Raw genomic sequence first — 13,106 nt, 5'->3', positions numbered from 1 at the left:
GTCTAAGGAGAGCAGGGGCGGGGGGCGGTTAGGAAAGGGTGGGCTGTGCATTGTGGGACTTGTAGTCCGCGCTCCTGGGCCGCGGGGCACGCTGGGCCTCGTAGTCTCCGATGCCGCGGGTCAGAAGCAGTGCTTGCTGGGAAGGATGCCTCCTGGTTGCTAGGAAGCCGGAACCGGATGGCGTGGAGGAGTGGCCTCTCCCCGAGGCCGCAGGTGGGGGCTGCTCCAGACCTTCCTGTCCAGGCGGCCGAACCCGAGCCCGTCCACGCTGTCGCCCCTTTCTAGCCCCCGCGCTGTCGCGCCCGTGTCCCTCTGGGGCGCCTCCCCACCCTCTACCCCGCCTGCGAGCCGCCAGCAGCCGCCCGCAGCTCGGGACTCAGGCTGCAGGGTCCGCCGGCAGGCAGGCTGGTCTCTCCCGGGGTCTTCACCGGCAGAATGGTGTGGACTCCCGGATTTGGGTTGACTCAAATTGTTAATATAATCAGACCCCCCCCCAATTTATCCCTGAGCCACTTTGAAAAACAGTGGCAGCTCCTCAAAGGGTTAAGTGTGGAGTTACCATGTGACCCAGCACTTCCACTCCTAGATGTACACCCCAGAGAAAATAGAATGTGCCCTCACAGAACAGGACCTAGTTTTCATCGCAACACTCCTCATAATAGCCAAAGAGGGAAGCAACCTAACGTCCCCCTACTGGTGAATGGATACAAAACTGTGGTCTATCCATACAATGGAAAGTTACTTGGCCCTAAAAGAAGAATGAAGTTCCGACACCTGCTATAACATGGGTGAACTTTGAAAACATGATGCTCAGTGGAAGAAGCCAGTCACAAAAAATATATATATGATCGGTTTACACGAAATGCCCAGAATAGGCAAATCCATAGAGACAGAAAGATTAATGGTCACCACAGGTTGGGAAACTGAATGGGGCACGGAAGGGCTAAAGGGTACTGGGTTTCTTTTCCAGATCACGAAAATATTCTAAAATTGACTGTGGTGATGGTTGTGTACATCTGTGAATATACTAAAATCTGAACTGTACACTCTAAATGGGTGAATTGTATGGTATGCGAATTACACCTCAAAAAAAGCTGTCACTAATATATATGTATGTGTATATATTGTCAATCCTAAAAATAAAACTGTCAGTTATTTTGCAAGCAAAATGGTTTATTCTGGAATAACAACCTAGGACAAACCAGCCGCAAGAAAACCAAAGGCAAGTCCTGGGAACAGAGGGGAGGACAGTTTTTTTTATACAGGAAGGGGAAGATTTGGGGGGGGGGGCTGTTATAAACGAAAAGCCCATTGGAGTAGACTGAGAATTGGAAGTATAGTAGCTTCTCATTGGCTGGGCTGTTGCCCCAGGAAGAGAAAATCTTGCGTCCCCGTGCTGGCCTTGTAAATCCACCTGTTGGCTTTGCGGTTGACCAGGAGTGCTAGGCGCTGGCCTCCTGACTCCCTTCCACACGAGGTTTCCTTATATTAATTTTCACATTTCCCTATTTTGATCAGGATCATTCTTTGAAAGCATCCTGGTCAAGAGTCAGGTTTTCAGTGTTTAGTGCTTTTGTCCCTCGGTGCCAGGAAGGATCTTTCCTGGTTGTCATGTTCCACGTTGGAGGGAAAGTGCACAGCAGTTGGAAAGCACTTAAGGACACATTTGAGTAACAAGGAAGGTCAGGAGGGAGACCTCCAGGGCACTTCCTATCTCTAGTCCATATTTACCAGGATCATAAGCATTGGAGATCATGTATTGAGTACATCATTTTTTACAAAAGTTTGACCGGCAACAAAATTCAAAACTTAAAATAATCACACAAAACAGAAGTAACACTACAATTCCAAACTGTGCGATGGTGCTAAACTAGGACTCTAGGTCGGCACTTATTCTGACTTACGGGAGAAGGGTTCTCCCACAAAGGCAAACCAGAAGTCACACATGCCTCCTGGAAGTCCCCACTTGTAGCAGCAATGAAAGCAAATAGTGAATACAGCAAGAGAACGTGGAAAGAACCACTCAGGTGCATTTGGGGAGATACAGTGCAGGTATGAGCATGAAGCAATAGCTGGTGAACTTTTGGGAAAATAGCAAAATTTCAAAGATGTATTAAAACAGTGTTGTTATCTCAAAAGAACTGTTTGGAGACAAATGTTATCCAATAAGACAGCCTGTAAGGTGCAAATTCAGAGGCCATGAATTGGGATAGGAATCCAGAGCCAGATGCTGGTTCAGATGAAAGAAGACTTGTGAATTCTGAAACTTCTAACCATTCAGAAAAAAACAACTGAAAAAATTTGTTACAGGATCATGAGGCTGTTTCCAAAGGCCATAATCAAAAAAGGTTTTCTCTTTCTCACGGGTTTGGGAAATGCAGGCAAGGACATTGTCTTTCCATGAGAGAGAAGAAGCAGCAGTGAGAAAGGGTACACAGGCCTGTCTGGACACCCTTGGGAAAGTGTCTGGTCAGAGGTCGTCCACTGCCATTCCAGGAAATCTTTTTATTTTTGTTTTAAGATTTCATTTATTTGAAAGAGAGCACACCAGTGGGGGGCAGGGAGCAGAGGGAGAGGGACAAGCAGACTCCCCACTGAGCAGGGAGCCCAACATGGGGCTTGATCCCAGAACCCTGATCCCAGGACCCCGATCCCAGGACCCCGAGATCATGACCTGAGCCAAAGGCAGACGCTTCACCGACTGAGCCCCCCAGGTGCCCCCCAGGAAATCTTGAGTTTCAGGTCACCAGATGGCGCGCAGGGCCAGTCAGTGTTTGGTGCTTTCTTCAGACGAGTACATGAATCCAAGAGTCTCGTCCCTGGAGTTTGGTGGCACAAGGTTGGTTCAAAGTTCCTGATAAGGGCCTTTCCAGTGAGGTTGAAGAGAGTCTTTCTGGAGGTGTCTTTTCCCATAAACGAAATCTCCGGTTTGCGAGATATGATTACTTAAGGTCATCGTCCCCTCATTGCCTCCTGGGAGCACATGGTGAAAAGATTGCTCTACCAGAGCATGGTTATTTTTAATAGAAGCAATTAGGCCTTTACAGCATTGATCTCTATCTCCCCTTATCGACTGTGGGTGAGAGGAGGAGGGGCCAAGTGCACTGGGACATCCTGTGACTGCTTCGAAGGGGAAGAGGGTATGACTTCCCAAGGGAGTGGACCTGAAGTTCTTTCGGCCAAGGCATTTGGAGGGTCTCTACAAATTGTGCCAGTTGAGTTTAATAGTGCTGTTTGTGCATTCGAGAAGCTCTGAGGATTCAGGATGGTACGCAGCATGGAAATGCTGGAAAACCATCTGAACAGCACAGACCTGTCAAAGCACCTGACGAGTAAAACGGGTTCCCTGGCCACTGTGAGTTTGAGAAGGGTTCCCAGGTAGGGATAATCTTTTCTAACAGAGTTCTAGCCACAAAAGAAGCAGTGGCCTGTCCACAAGAGAAAACATGCAAACCGTGACTAAAACATATTTATCTCCATGGGATGGGGAAACTCTGAGCTCCATTTGTGTGAATGCAAATTCTGTGCATTATATGTCAGACAGGCAGGACAAGCAAGGTAGGCACTTTTTGTGGCCTTATTAATATTTCTCCACCAGTGTTGTTCACGAATGCTATCATTTTGCCAGTAGGTTAAATGCTTGTACAGTGGTAAGTAGTGGGAATTTTAGAATTTCTGGTAGGGTTGGATTTTTATTTGGTCCAAACCAGAGTTCTCTCTCTTTTTTTTTTTTAAAGATTTTTTAAAATTTATTTGACAGAGAGAGACACAGCAAGAGGGGGAACACAAGCAGGGGGAGTGGGAGAGGGGGAAGCAGGCTTCCTGCAGACCCTGGGACCATGACCTGAGCCGAAGGCAGACGCTTAATGACTGAGCCACCCAGGCGCCCCAAGTTCTCTCTAACAAAGCAACAAATATTAGATTTACAATCTTATTTTCCCCCCTCTGGGATCAATGGGTGGGCATTTCTGGTCAACTTTTCCACATTATCATGTGGTAGAACATCCTTTGGACCAGAGGTTTGGCTATTGGTCTCCTTGGGAGGAGCGTTTTTTTGTTTTGTTTTGGTAGAAATATCACTGGGGTGGTTTTCTTCAGCCTCCAGGGAGTTGAGTCTGGAATGCCCAGGAACCTTAAAAATAACCAGAGCCACTAGCAAAAGTATGGCATTTAATAAATTTTGCACATAGGAGCCATTTTAAACTTTAGCCTCATTGGAGGTAAGGACATTCATTGTTTCCATAATGTTCCAGAATCATGAATTACCCCCAAAACACGATAGCCATGGGCTTAAATGTTTGCAGTGTTTGCAGTACCAGCTCAAATAAGGGCATCTAACGTAGTCTGTTGGGCTGAAGTAGCCAAAAGAAAGGTGAGTCCTGACTTCACATAGGAGTTGTAATAGCACACCCAACATGATATTTACCAATGTCATCTGTTAAATGAGAACCACCAGTAAACCATGAAAAACCTGCATTAGAGGAATTTCCTGTAAATTGCCACAAAGAGTCAACATGTGATCTGTGGGGGCTTTCATCTGGATCCAGATGCGGTCCTTGTTTTGAGATGGAATGTCATGACTATCTAACCTGAGGATTTTTCTTTGGAGACCATGTCCCTTTAAGGCCGAAAGTTTTAACAGGTGGATGCTGTTTCCTGTGAAGAGATTTGAGAAGGGGAGCAGAGAATGAAATCATCTATGTACCGTAACAAAGTAGAGCCTGCAGAAAACTTTCTATCATCCGAATCAGCTTTTCAGGTTTGTGAAAAGTAAGAAGGACTCAGAAACCCTGGGGCATGACTGTCCAGATGCATTGCCATTCTTCCCAAGTGAAAGCAAAAGGATGCTGGCTATTCTTATGTACCAGAATACTAAAAGATGCACCTCATAGGTCAGTTACAGTGAAAAACGTTCTTTCAGTGCAAATTAATGTCAGGAGAATGTGAGGGTTGGGAACAACAGGGTGGAGGGATAACAAGGCTATTTACTGCTCGGAGGTCCAGGACAAACCTCCATCCTCGGTTGTGGGGTTTTCTCACAGGTAGAGTAAGGATGTTACAGGGACTAGTGCAGGAGATAATGAGGCCCTGAGCCTCTCAATCCTCTGTAATGGGCTTGATGCCTTGAAGGGCTTCCTTATTTATAGGATATTCATTAATTCTGAGAAGAGGTTTTGAGGGTTCTATTTCAATCTTTTCAGGAGGTGCACTGTGGATTCTGCCAATATTAGCTGAAGATTTTGCCCATAAAGAAGAAGGTAGCTGATCTAATAGGGACAAATGGTCAGTGTCCCCAGAATCAGCTATAATACCATCAGAGACGGAGCATAAAAAAGATACCAAAAAAAATCATTGAATTCCCCTGGTTGTCTATTTTGATTACAATTGTCAAATTCTAGAATTATTTCCTCTTTTGGGAGAAAAAAAAGACTCTGGCATGATAGTTTTCTAAGAAAGCTCAGTCCAATAAAGGAATAGAGGCAGAGGAACTAAGGCGAAAAACTAGAGTATCCCTCACAGGGCCTAGACCAAAGGGAGTAGGCTCAGAGACAGGAACCTGTTGAGGTTTGAACTATCTCAGCACTTCAAGGCAGAAGCTGCTTTATAGCAGTGGGGTTGGGCACCGAGAGTGTAGCTCCTGGGTCAATAAGGACAGAGAGAGATTCACTCCCAATCTGGAGAATGGTTTCTCAGCTGATTAAGGGGAAGGATTGGAGCCCCATCAATAGGAATTAGGAGGACGCTGGGAAAGGCTGGCTGGAGTGCTCTGATCCTTTTCCAGCGCCCTGGCTCTTTGTAATAGCAGCAGAAACAAGGGGGATGGGAGGCTGGTTGTTTAGGGGCCTATATTTGCTGGAGTTGAAAACTGAGAGTGGTATGGTCTTCCTTTTAGGTGACTCGTCTAGGATGCCAATGAGCTGGTTTGCCAAATTAACTAAATCCAGAGTGGACATAGTTTCCCGTTCTATCTTGCTCCTTTTAACTGAGAGAGAACAATCCCAGTTCAGCCTGTTAATATTAAGATGGACATAAATGCTACCAGGTTGGATTCAGCATCTACAGGAAGACCAGAATTGCCTTTGAAGACAATGTGGAGTCGATTGTGATACTCATGAACAGGTTCATCAGGCTTCTCTACGCAAGCCTGAATTTTGTTCCAATCAGCAGGCTTAGGAAAGGGTACTGTAATCGTTTGGTGGAGATTTCCAGAGAGTGTTCTAGCACCTTGCCAAAACTTAGGCATCTGTTTCTCTAAACCCCTTTCAGGATGCTCCCATTGGGCTGGTTTTATCCAGCGTTTGGCCTGACCCTCACCAACAAGCATGGGGACCAATTGATATAAATCTCAGAAATCAGATGAGTAAGTTTGAATAACTGTGTTACATTCTTCAGCAAATTTATGGGGTCCTCAGTCACTTTAGGAAACTCTTACACTATGGCTCGAAATTCAGCCTTAGTCCAGGCAACATAAGCAATTTGACGTTCATTTGGACCCCCAGCAGAGTTATCTTTAGAGGGGTAGCTATTAATAGGTTCAGGAGAAGGTGGGTGGGGAGAGGTTTGGAGGTAAAGGGAAGCTCAGCGAAAGGGTTAGAATGAGTGGTGGGTATAGGGGAGGTGGGGACAGTGCTGAGGGGAGAGGGAAATGGCACCAGAGGCGGGCCTGCGCGCAAGGTCGCCCCACCTGTCTGGAGACAAAGGAGATGGGGAGGGCAAGACTCAGAAGCTGCGTTGACTTCTTTCAGTTGTTTGCCTCTTTGCAAAATACTATTTCTAAATTAACAAATGAACCAAAGAGGCGAACAACCTTTGAATCCTAAAAAATGTTTGGAAGCCTCAAGGTACCAATTAAAATAAGCATCCAATTCAGTTTTGACAAATTTAGAGCCATGGTTGTCCGATTCAGTTGTGAGAGAAGTAAATTTGGGGAGATGGAAAGTTCCCCATAATGGCCATTGAAGTTGTAAATCACTTTCGGTTGAGTCAGTCCATTTAGCTAAGAGTGCACATGAGGAGGGACCACAGTTTTGACACATAGAACAGGCTGGGGTCCCAGAAGTGTGGGAGGGTAGGGGCAGGGGCGTCCTCAAAGCATTTTGATCACTAGGATCCCATTTCCCAGAGGCTTTTCTCTAGAGGGAAGAAAAAAATTTCTAAACAGCACAGTTCCAGTAGGAACAGCCTGGCTCTAGAGAGGAGTCAGACCAAAGGCCAAACGAGTACTCTGAGAAAGGACAAAGTCTTAAAAAGGTCTTGAATAAAGCCTGGAGAGCTGAAAACACAGAGAGTGAAGCTCAAGTCCCAGAGAAAACTTACCCTCAAACCCCAGGGTCGGAGAGAAAGCTGCAAGCCCGACTGGGTCTGTGGATACTGGCACCTGTTGGTCTGCTCACCAGCCTCAGAGTCTCTGAAGGTAGCCCCCTGCATCCCCTTCTGACACCAGTGATGTTTTCCTTAAAAATAAAACTGCCAGTTATTTTACCAGCAAAATGGGCTTATTCAGGAATAGTAGAAAAACGCAATTTGGGAGGAGCAAGCTATGACAAAACCATAAACAATTCCCTAGGACAGAGGAGAGAAATGCTCTTTTATGGAGCAAGGGAGGGAGTTGGGAGGGGGGTTGTAAACTAGAAGTCCGCGGGAGTGAACTGGGAGCTGGAAGTGTGGCTTCTCATTGGCTGGGCTCTGACTAGCTCTCATTGGCTGGGATCTGCTCTAATTGGCTGAGCTGTGACTGGGTCTCATTGGCTGGGCTGGGGCTGTGACTAGCTCTCATTGGCTGAGCTATGACTAGCTCTCATTGGCTGGGCTCTGCTCTCATTGGCTGAACTGTGACTGGCTCTCAGCTGTGCTCTCATTGGCTGGTCTCTGCTCTCGTTGGCTGAGCTCTGCTCTTATTGGCTGGGCTGTCCGGATGGGAGGACCCCCTCCTTCCTCCGCGGGCGCAGTGCACCCTGGGGTTCTTCCCGCTGGGAATGCAGAGGGCTGCGAGGAGGGAGTGGTGGGCGGGAGAGCTCCCCCTGCTGGCCTCCACTGCGTGTTAGTGAGGTGTCCTTTATTCCGTTTCACTATATATATTTAAATAGAAATATATTTACCTGGCTCCCCCTGCCAGGCCAACCCAGCAAGCATGGGTCAGTCCCTGATCACTATGTCGAACCTCCCAAGAGGCCAGGCACGATAAATGTGCCAGGAAATGCTGGCCCCAGGAGGTGTGCTCTCTGGCTTGTGGAACGGAATAAAGGAGACCTCGTGTAAGGTTCCTCAAAAAGTTGAAAATAGAGCTACCCTACGACCCAGCAATTGCACTACTGGGTATTTACCCCAAGGATACAAACGTAGTGATCCAAAGGGGCACCCGCACCCCGATGTTTATAGCAGCAATGTCCACAATAGCCAAACTGTGGAAAGAGCCAAGATGTCCACGGACAGATGAATAGATACAGAAGATGCGGTATATATATACAATGGAATATTATGCAGCCATCAAAAAATGAAATCTTGCCATCTGCAACGATGTGGACGGAACTAGAGGGTATTATGCTAAGTGAAATAAGTCAATCAGAGAAAGACAATTATCATATGATCTCACTCATATGTGGAATTTGAGAAACAAGGCAGAAGATCTTAGGGGAAGAGAGGAAAAAAACAGAAGAAGAAACCAGAGAGGGAGACAAACTATAAGAGACTCTTAATCTCAGGAAACTGAGGGTTGCTGGAGTGGAGGGGGGTGGGAGTGATGGGGTGCCTGGGTGATGGACATTGGGGAGGGTATGTGCTACGGTGAGCGCTGTGAATTGTGTAAGACTGATGAATCACAGACCTGGCCTCTGAGACAAATAATACATTATATGTTAATTTAAAAAAAAAAAAAAAAGGAGACCTGGTGTGGAATGGAGTCAGGAGGTCAGCAGGCAGAGTGCTCATGCCCAGCCCTAGCTGTCAACTGCAGAGCCAACAGAAAGAGACACACCTTGCAGGTGGATACTACTTCACAGCCCCAGCAGGAGGAGACAAGATTTCCTCGAGCCAGGCAGTTGCCCAGCCAATGAGGAGCCACCACACATGCAGCTCCCGGTTTGCTCCCGTGGACTTCTCGTTTACAATAGCCCCCTAACCACCACCTTCCTCTCTAAGAGTTTTGCTCTCCTTTGTTCTGGGGACTTGCCTATGGTTTTGCTGTAGCTTGTTTGTCCCAGATTATAATTCTCTGCTCGGCCCAAATAAACTCATTTTGCTGGTGAAATAGCTGACAGTTTTATTTTTAAGGTTAACCAGCCTTCCAGGGCCTGGCTGCTGCCCAGCCCTGGGGCCTCTCCACACCCCAGGCCCTGACCCCACCCACGTGGGCCTGGGCTGCCAAGTTCACTGTGGCCACCCATCAAGTGGGTGGGCAAGTGAGGATAAATGAGGCAGGAGAGCACGGCCAGGGCTGCACCTTGGTCTCCATCCTGAAGGCCACAGGGAGGCGTGATGAGGTCAGGGCCACCTGGCTGCATTGTGGGTGAGCTAAAACCGTGGTCCCCACTGCACTGGCCTTCACAGACTGCCACTTTGGGACTTGCTTTGTCCAGGGAAGTAATGCTGGACCCAAGTGCCTAGCCCAGGCCAGCTCCTGCCCACCCCTTCTTTCCAGCAAGCACCCCATAGGCCAGTTCCTCATCCTGCCCTGGGGGCCCAGAGCCATCCTTCAGGACCTCTCTTCTCCACCCCAGTTGGGGGCACTCAAATTCCCAGTGCCATCCTGCCACTGTTGCTTCCTGGGTATGGGTGTTTCTCCTAAACTGTGCTGAGAGCCACCCCCTTCCTGCACGGAGAGGGCCACCGCCTCTCCAGGGCACAGAAGCTGGACAGGACAGGGCTGGCCGGGGCAGGGCCAGATCCCATGAGCCTGTCCTGGGAGTGTGGAGGGGGGAGGGGGAGGAGGGTAGAGCTGGGATAGGGCCCATTATGGGTGGGGCCAGAGTGGAATCCGGCACGGGCTGGGCCGGATCCCCATCGGGTGCCCTCTGCTCTGTGCACAGACCACATGTTAGTTAACAATTGCCACCAAGCTCTGGCCACATGCCAGTGAGAGTTCCCAACGCTTTACAAATGCTAACTATTGTGACCTTCGCACCCCCTTGGGTTCTATTTTTAATCTCTGGCTGAGAGACTAAGACAGTGAGGCACAGAATGGTTGGTGACATTCCCCCCCCCCCCGCCCCCGACCCCGCCCCGGCTCCTTCTTCCCCACTGGAACCTAGAGCTTCTCCCCTGACCCGCCCCCCCCCCCCAATACTCTGCAAGGAGCATTCCACCTGCAGCTTTGCCCTTGGGGCCTGATATGGTCTCACCTCCACCAGGCCCCTGTCTTGACCACTACCCTTCACTCCAGCTGCAGCCTTGCTCAACCGCTCCCTTCAGACATGCGTGGCACAGCACGGTACGCCACAGGACTTGGGGACATGGTCCCTGACCTGGTGCCTGGGACTTGCCCTTCCTGGGGAAGGGTGCAGAGGCTCTGACCCCTTCCTCAGCCACAGAGGTGATTGCCTGAGGCCCCAGGGCTCTAGGGGCTGTAAAGGCGGCCCGTTCTGGCCTTCCTCAGGAATAGTAAGCACACCCGAGACGAAGATCTGGGTTGAAGCTTCCATGGGTGTGTCCTAGCCTCAGACCCCAAGGCTTCCCTAGCCTGCAGGACTCACACTCCTGGTGGTAAACAGTGAAAATACTGACAGCCATGCTTTCTTAAAATGTCCTTGCAGGGAAGGGAGAGAAAGCTGTGGGTTTCTAAAGGAACAACAACAGTTGTTTCTGCTGCTAAGTTTGTCAAGGTGAGTGGATTCCGGAGAACTCTGCCACCTGCAGTTTTTTTTCCCAGGGCTGGTGGAGGGTTTGGGGGCCGCTGTGCTGTCAGCTCAGGTGGGAGTGGCTCTCTGCTCCTTAAGACAGAAAACATTTAGGGCCCAGAGGTGTTGGGGGGCAGCATTCGGGAGACAAAATTGTCCCTGGGGTGAGGACATCAGGGGCTAGGGTCCCCACCCTGAAACCCTGGTATGACAGGCAAGGACCAGCCTCTGGCAAACCCCAGGAGCAGAGACCCAGCCTGGGAAAGAATCTGCCTGCAGGGGCCTGAGCACAAGGAGGTCTGCCGCCCTAGACGGGCTGTCAGCCAGAGAGGCCAGAAGGGGCTGGGGGTATCTGGGACCAGCCCAGAGAGAACATGGGAGGCTGACCTGGCTGTGAGCCTCTGAGAAGTATCCTCAGTGAGACTTTGAGTGTCTTTGGGCCACACCTGATACGGGAAACAAAGACAGAAGGAAATGTAGATAAAATTAAATGTCCTTGTAACCTGCAGTCCATTGACATATACCTGAGACAGGCAGATTATAACATTCCTCCGAGGTCTCGAGTTTTCTTTAACAAACCAAAGTCCTTTGGGAACTTTCTTTCTCTTTACTTCTCCCTACCCCAAGATAGAGAATCACTTGCTCCGCATAATCCCAGGGCAGCAGGGGCAGTAGCTCCTCCTGTCCACGGGCCTGTCCCTGCGCTTTAATAAGACATCTTGGCCGTTGGCTCCAGACCCCACCAACAACAACATTCCAAAACTGCATCACACCCAGGCCATTGGGGTAGGGAGGACAGATTCCCAAGGTGAGGACAAGGGGACTTGTTCCTGCTTCGCCTGCTTGCAGGATTTCACCTGGGGCACTCCTGGTGGCTTTGTCACCCTGACCTCCTCCACAGGGTGGCCACCAGCCCCCCAGTTAGAAGGAGTCTGAGGCAGCCTTGGAGACAGCAGGATGGGCGGCTGCCTCCACTTTGCCCTCAGAGGGAGGATGACAGGTGGGCAGGGTGCTCTGGAGCTCGGAGGAGGAAGGAGAAGGGATCTGGGTCCAGGATCCACAGGGGAAGAGCAGGAGGCCCATGCAGCCCCGTTGTCTCCCCAAGACAGGGCAGGGTCAGCTCTGCCAGCAGCGGGGGGGCCACACTGCCTGCAAAGGGCTGATCCGCTGTACGGCGGCTGTTTCAGACGACGCGCTCAAGACCAAGGCTGAGAGGAAGGCTGAGCCTGGGGACATTAAGTCCATAATAGTAGATTTTAGTATCATCATAAAATAAATTTAATAATTAGGTTCATAAAAGTGATGTGTGTGTTGTAGAAAATTTGAAGAAAGCAAACTGAGGGAAGAAAAGCATAATCTCACCATCCACAGCTCACATCATTAAGCAGATATGAGCATAAATATTAAATCCAATCTTCAGTATTTTAATACATTTTAACTTAGTTGAGACAACAAAATGTATACATGTTTGCAATCTGTGTTTCTTCACTTAGTATAACATAAGCATTTTCCTATATTCTCATCACTCTTGGAAAGCATAATATTGTATGGCTGCTCAATCAGCATATGGATATACCGTGTTTGCTCAGACATTTCCCTATTGTTGAGCATCTAAGTGGCTTTTAATTTTTGCCTCAAAGGACATATTTATACACATTTTCATTATTTTTTTCCTTAGGATAGTTAGGACCAAATCATAAACAGTTTTTTTTTTTTTTTTAAAGATTTTATTTATTTATTTGACAGAGAGATAGAGAGAGAGCACAAGTAGGCAGAGTGGCAGGCAGAGGGAGAGGGAGAAGCAGGCTCTCCGCCGAGCAGGGAGCCGGACGTGGGGCTCGATCCCAGGACCCCAGGATCATGACCTGAGCCAAAGGCAGCCGCTTAACCGACTGAGCCACCCAGGCGCCCCTTGGGACCAAATCATAAACAGTTTTAAGGCTTCTCATTCTTTTTGCTGAATTGCTTTCCCAAAGGGCTGTCCCTGTTTTCTCTCCAGATGGGGCTGCATAGGGTCTGTCCTTATTTTCCACCCTGCATTAAGAGTAGGGCACCTTCTCCCGTGGGGCCAGGCCAGTGCCCCCCAGCCAGGCTGGAGATGCGGTCTTTGCCCCAAGGGGCCACGGGTGCCGGCTCTGGAGCAGCAAGGATCTGGATGTAACTTGACTTCCTTCAGGCCCTTGGAAGGTGGGAATGAGAAGCAGTGTCTCTGTGGCAATACAAACGGGATGCCAAGTAGAGACATGGAGACCCCACAGCTTTGTCGAGACCTGC

General features: G+C 49.0%; 1 long non-coding RNA gene across 1 annotated transcript; it reads right to left on the bottom strand.

Annotated features, from left to right (window-relative positions):
* Positions 1–1,152: 1,152 nt before the first annotated feature.
* Positions 1,153–7,629, bottom strand: LOC118539537 (uncharacterized). The gene is made up of 2 exons (XR_004919222.2): positions 7,318–7,629; positions 1,153–4,656 (listed from the first exon to the last, which is right to left on the bottom strand). It is a non-coding gene; the product is annotated as an uncharacterized LOC118539537 (long non-coding RNA).
* Between the last annotated feature and the right edge of the window lie 5,477 nt (positions 7,630–13,106).

Source organism: Halichoerus grypus, chromosome 11 (assembly GCF_964656455.1).
Source record: "Halichoerus grypus chromosome 11, mHalGry1.hap1.1, whole genome shotgun sequence".
Classification (NCBI taxonomy): domain Eukaryota; kingdom Metazoa; phylum Chordata; class Mammalia; order Carnivora; family Phocidae; genus Halichoerus; species Halichoerus grypus.
The sequence above is the reverse complement of the archived record's forward strand: the minus strand, read 5'-3'. Positions and strand labels throughout refer to the sequence as shown.